Raw genomic sequence first — 6,897 nt, 5'->3', positions numbered from 1 at the left:
TATCTTTAACTGAATTGTTATTTAGCTTTCCTTAGAACACCAGGGGCTGGACTTTCATTCTTTATACTTCCCAGTACTTGTTAACCACAAACTACCTGCCAATTTGTCTGCTATTCCAGGATCAGGCCAGCATAAATGAAACAGCACACAACCTAATGAATGGCACTTGAAAGGTACATGTGGTCTAGTAGACACATTACTGCTCTTGTATAGGGGTAGGCAACCAATGACCTAGAAACTCAGCTCAGCTCCCATGGGCTCATTATTCAATTCCATTCTCTCAAGGGGATAATGAATCCATTTTCCTCAGTAGTTTCTCAGTTTTATCATCATTCACATATTTACATATTCTTATGACCACTCACACCCACTCAGCCTAATCTACCTCACGGGGTTATTGCGAGGATAAAATGGAAAAGGGGAGAAAAGTATGCTATAAATGAAATAAATGAATTAATAAAGAGCTCCACCACTTTCATGTTCATACTTTTTAGCATCTAGGGCTGTTCTTCTCTCTTTTCTTTTGTATTATTATTATTTGTAATTTATACCCCGCCCTACCGCACAAGTGGGCTCAGGGTGGCTTACAACATAAAACCATCAAACAATAAAAACAATAAAACCATAAATAGCAGCAACAGATAATAACAAAAACCTGTTCCTCATGGAATAGCAGGTACTCCAAGAAACTCCAGTGCCCAAATAATATCCAAAACAGTTAGGGCACTGGGAGGGGGACCATGGACAGGGGAGGCCAGAATGGTTGAACGTCTGCCGCCCCAACCAAAGGCCTGGCAGAACAGCTCCATTTTACAGGCCCTGCGGAACTGTAGTACCTCCTGCAGGGCCCTGATCTCAGGTGGGAGCATGTTCCACCAGGCTGGGGCAAAGGCTGGAAAAGCCCTCGCCCTGGTTGAGGCTAAGTAGACATCTCCTTACATTGTAGACACCCCACTATCTTTTCACCTATTCTGTCATTTTCAAATGTATTAGAATTCAGACACGGAAAATGAAAATCCATAGTGGATATGATGTACGATGGAATGTCAGAGACCAAAAAAAACAGGTTGCTTACCTGTAACTGGTGATCTTCGAGTGGTCATCTGTGCATTCACACCCATGGGATCTAGTTCGCACGCGCTGGATCGATAGGCATTGTAGCAAGCTCTTTTAATGGATTTTCGCGCCCAGACCTCGGGCATGCGCAGGAACCCCACCGCGCATGCCCAGAGGGGAGGGCGCAGACATCCCGCCAGTTTCTTCAAACCAACGCAAATCAACCCCTATTGAAAATGTAGAAGCTGACAGCAGCAGGGAAGGAGGGCGGGTGGTGTGAATGCACAGATGACCACTCGAAGATCACCAGTTACAGGTAAGCAACCTGTTTATCTTCAACGTGGTCTCTGTGCTTCACACCCATGGGAGATTAGCGAGCAGTGGCCTACCTGGAGGAGGGTGCTGGCAGGTCCTTCACTGCGTAGCCGAAGATAGAATGCAACATCCCATGTTGGTATTAGAGTTTTTGCGGACGAGTCCCCAGCCTTGATGGTGCATAAGAGACGAATAGTTGGGAGTCACGTCTCGATGGACGGGTTCTGTTCAGATAGAACAGGAGCGCACGCTTCACATCTAAGGTGTGTAACAGTCTGTCCTCTGAGGATGTCGGAGCCGGGAAGAAATCTGGGAGGAAGACCTCTGCCTGTAGGTGGAATTCTGACACTACCTTTGGCAGGAACGAGATGTCAGGTACGAGGTGGACGCCGTCTGGCAAAAAGGACAAGTATGGCGTGTCATGCCTGAAAGCCAGTATTTCTCCAACTTGCCTTGCAGAGGTGACAGCAACCAGAAAGGCCGTCTTCCATGACAGACATTTCATATCGCAAGTTGCGAGTAGCTCAAAGGGTTTCCTCGTGAGCTGGCGAAGAACTAGAGGAAGGTCCCAGGGAACGACAGGAGTTTTGATGGGAGGGTAAAGATGCAATACACCTTTTAAAAACGTTTTGAAAGCGGATGGGAAAACAGTGTGTATCTGTCAACTTGAACATGGTAGGCCAAAAGGGCAGTTAAATAAACACGTAACAATGAGTGGGAAAGTCCCGAGTCAGTGAGGGATAGGAGGTATTGGAAAACTTTCTCGAGACCTGCGGAGGTGGCTCGAGGGGCATCATCACCATGGGAAGAACAGAACCTTTGCCATTTATAATGGTAGGACCTTTGCGTAGTAGGTTTTCTGGCGTTCAGTAGAACGTTTACTACGCGGGTGGAAAAACTGTTGACGTTATTCTCCACGCTGTCAGTTTCAAGCATGGTATGTTGTGATGTAGGAGAGGGGAGTCGGACAGGAAGAGGAGGTCCTGTGCCGGAGGGACAATTCGAGGATGGTCGAGAACCATGGTTGCCTCGGCCACCGTACAGTTATCAATATGAAGTCCGCGCTGTCTTTGACGATTTTGCGGACCACTCTCAGAAGCATGGGTAAGGGAAATTTTGCAAAAACAAAATAGGATTTAGATAACATTTGGTTGTCATCGGCAGATAAAATGATACAAAAAATATATAATTTCCTCTTAAATGAGGAGATGGCAAGCGGAAACAATAAAACCATGTATGGAGAAGTGGATGAAAGATGTGGGAAATAGCATAAGCCTAGAGAAATGGTCTAAAATGTGGGGTTCAACGAAATTATTAAGAGCTACACCATATAAAGAAAACATTTTAAAAATGTTCTACAGGTGGCACTGGACACCTGATAAGGTAGCAAAATGTTATAAAAATGTGTCAGGAAACTGCTGGCGATGTAAAAGAAATATTGGTTTGTATGATCATATATGGTGGAGGTACGAAAAACTGGTTAAATTTTGGAAAGCGAAAGAACAATTAATTATAGAGATAGTTGAAATAGAACTTCCGTTGGATCCAGAAATATATCTGTTGAATATATTACCACAAGGTATAAAACATAATGATTTACGCCTGATACTATACATCCTTACTAGTTCCAGAATTCTTATAGCTAAATGTTGGAAAACAGATAAAATACCTAACAGAGAAGAATTAATTACAAAAGTTATGGAAATAAAAGAAATGGATAAAGTAAGCATGATATTGTTGGGAAAGGAAGAGAATGTGTTTTTAAAAAGATGGCAGAAAGTAGACAGATGGTTGGGAAAAAAAGTGTAAAGAATACTCAAAATAGGATGTAAATGAATATATTTTTGTGTAAATTTTTGTTATGGAAAAAACCTAAATAAATGATGTAAAAAAAAAGAAGCATGGGCAAGGGAGGGAACAGGTAAAGGAGTTCTTGGACCAAGGATAAAGGAGACCGTCTCCTAGGGAATGTGAGTCCCTGCCTCCTCGGCTGCGAAACAGAGGACACTTTTTGTTGGCTCTGGTGGCAAAAACATCGACTTGGGGAGCTCCCCACCTGCGGAAGAGTGGGAGGAGGTAGGTTGGGTTCATTTCCCACTCGTGGAGACTGAGCCCTGCTCGACTTAGATGGTCTGCCTGCACATTCATGTGTCCTGGGATGTGCGTGGCTGTCAAGAAGATGTCGTGGGTGATGCAAAAGTCCTATAACTGGGTGATGCAAAAGTCCTATAACTGGATGGCAAGGTTGCAGAGACATAGGGAGACCGTGCCTCCTTGCTTGTTGACATAAGCGAGTGCAGTGGTGTTGTCCGTGAGGACCGTAACACATTTCTCCTTGATCAGTGGTAAGAAACTCTTGACAGCGAACTGTATTGCAAGCAGTTCCAGGAAGTTTATGTGTCGACCTCGTTCGTGGGTGTTCCACTTGCCTCCCACACACATGCCCATCATGTGAGCACCCCAGCCCGACAGGGAAGCATTCGTGGTCAGGGTGATTTGGGGTGATGGAAGATGGAAAGGTGCTCCCTGGAAGAGATTGGAAGGGACAGTCCACCAAAGTAACGAGTCTCATATGTTGGGAGGAGGGGTTAGCAGTATGTGCGTTTTTCATTGGGACATACTTGTGGATAAACCACAGTTGTAGATGACGCATCTTTAGTCTGCCAAAGACGAGGACCGACGTAGTTGCGGCCATGAGGCCGAGAAGCCTCTGAATTTGGAAAGCCGTGATTGAAGGCTGGGTAAGGACGACATTGGTTAGGGAAATGATGTCTGCTGCTCTGTCTTGTGGCAGGTAAGCCATGCATGTCTTGGAATCCAGTACAGCACTGATGTACTGTATTTGTTGGACTGGACGCAAATGAGACTTCTCGTGATTGACCTGGGGGCCTAAATTTTCTAATAGTGCCAACGTCTCGGTGATGTTTGAGACCAGGGCGTTCTTTGAAGGCGCTACCAGGCGCCAATCGTCAATATAGGGGTAGATGGAGATATCCCTGAGACAGAGAAAGGCTGCAACGACAATCATAGTCTTTGTAAAGACCCTTGAGGCGCTTGACAGGCTGAATGGCAGGGCCGCATATTGGTAATACTGTTGACCAATTGCAAAGTGTAGGTATTGGCGGTGGGAGGGGTGGATGGTGAGGTGGAAGTACGAGTCTTGGAGGTCGAGGGTGGCCATCCAGACATGTTTTTGGAGGAGCGGCATAATCTGTTGCAGGGACACCATGCGGAAATGGTGGTAGGTCACAAAACAGTTCAGTGCCCTTAGATCTAATATGGGTCGAACGCCTCCATCCCGCTTTGGAACTGTAAAATAGCGGGAATAGAATCCTTTCCTCTGCAAATGAGGTGGTACCGGCTCAATGTCTCCCTTGTGCAGAAGGACGGAAACCTCTTCCAGGAGAGGTGGGGAAGGGGGTGTGGAGACAACGACAGGAGTAATAGGGTTCTGGTGGAATTGGATACGGTAGCCTCAGGTCAAGATGGATAGTACCCATTCGTCTGAGGTGATATGATGCTAGGTGTGAAGGAAGGGTGATATACGGGTTTGCACTAACTCAGTGAGAGGGAAGTCAAAAACCCTGTTTGGAGGGTTTAGCCTGTTTGGTGCGAGAAGAGTTTTGCCCAGATCCAAACCGTGGTTTTTGGAAGGTGGGTTTTTGGGCTCCTGAAGAAGTCCGCGGTCTCCATTGTCTGTCAGGAGACTGATGACTTGGGGTATGCCTTTGCCAGGGCCTGGACCGGGTGCAAGGACAGTATTGTTGTCTCACAGAGGATGACACTCCCAGAGCCCGAGAAGCCTTTATACTCTTATCCATATCCTGGAGTATGGAATCGGTAGTGCTGTTAAAGAGACCGAGGCCATCAAATGAAAGGTCTTTGACATAAGACCTAGTATCTATAGGTAGACTGGTATTACAGAGCCAGGAATGTCTCCTCAGAGCTATTGCAGAGGCCTTCGTTCTTGAGGGGCATCTAGGGCATGTTTTGAAGTGTTGATCTGCTGTTTTGCCAACACCATGCCTTCCTTTTGAATAGCTCTGGCTGTCTATAGTTTATCTTCAGGAAGGTGAGTTAGGATTTCAGAAAACCTTTCCCACAGAGTGTATTGATATCTGCTCATGCAGGCCAAGTAATTTGTGGTTTTCACTCCCAATGCTCCTGTAGAGTAGAAGCGTCTGCCAAAGGCATCCAATTTCTTACTTTCCCTGTCAGAAGGTATAGAGTGAGTTCTTTTAGATTTGGAGGAGGAGGTTACAACCATAGAATTTGGTTGAGGGTGGGAGAATAAAAATTCAGCTCCAGTTTCCTGGACTCTGTACATGTGATCCAGGTGTCTTGTTGACACTGGGGCTGACGAAGGCTTCTCCCACGGTGCCTTAGCGGCTTGTAGAAGGACTGTAGACATCGGTAACGCCAAAGTGGCAGAGGTATCGAGCTGTATGATATTGGAAACTGCATCAGACACCTGAGGGTGCTGTTGGACGACCGAGAGGCCTAGAGAATGGGCCATTCTTTTGATGAGATCTGTATATGACGTGAGATTGTCAGATGGGGATATGGGTAGATTGTCAGCGACAGCCTGATCAGGAGACTTATGGTCAGGAGAGGTATGAACCTCGGAGGCTTCGGTATCCGAATACTCTTCCACAGAATCAGAGGAATCTTGGTGTGGTATTTGGACCGGAGTGACCTCAGTTTGACTGATTAATGGTTTAGGTGGTACTACTTGGGGATTTGACGAACAACTAGGTTCCGGATCGTGGTGGGAAGGGTCGTCGGCAGGAGGACGCGACAAAGATGCCGAAGGTCTTGACCTGTAGGGCGACCTTGATCTGTGGGCAGAGTGGGACGAATAACGATCCCAGTTGGAATATCCCGCCAGAGTCAGCCATGGCATGGATAGTGGATAACCCCCATAAAGATATCTAAGCTGTCGTTGATCCCAAGACAGAGGTGGTGGGGGGGTAGAAAGACTCGGGGGGATCGACTTCTGGACCGTGGACGTCTCAGAGACAAGGCGGAAGCCTGCCTTTGAGAGTAGTCTCTGTAATCCCGGTCGTCGATATCAACAGATTGAACATGCAGACGTGGAGAGTGACACTGCGTGCTGTTAGAAGTATGTCGATCCCGACGGGAATCGATTTCAGGAGCCTCTGATACCGTCGATGTTGACGACGGGGAGGGAGAGGGAGAAGGCTCTGCATCCATCTGATGACTTGAGCTCTACCATCTCGATGTCGGAGTAAGGATGCTCCAATTGGTGTATAGGGGAGTCCAATAATTGAATGGTTGGTATCAGTGGAGGGAATTGGGCCTCCGGTATCGATACTGCCATTGGAGCGGGAGGCACTTTAGGGGCATCACCCAGTGCAGACACCGCTACCTTCCCCTTCTTTGCCGCCTTAAGGGACTTAAAGGAGTCCTTCTTTGCGGACTTGTGCTCCTTACTTGGTTTGGCCTTCTTTTTCACCAGCGTGGAAGCGGAGGACTGCGCCTTCGATGCCGGTGGTTTCTAATTCG

Source organism: Gekko japonicus, unplaced genomic scaffold (genome assembly GCF_001447785.1).
Source record: "Gekko japonicus isolate JY-2015 unplaced genomic scaffold, Gekko_japonicus_V1.1 scaffold115, whole genome shotgun sequence".
Taxonomy (NCBI): Eukaryota; Metazoa; Chordata; class Lepidosauria; order Squamata; family Gekkonidae; genus Gekko; species Gekko japonicus.
This window is presented reverse-complemented; position numbering follows the sequence as displayed.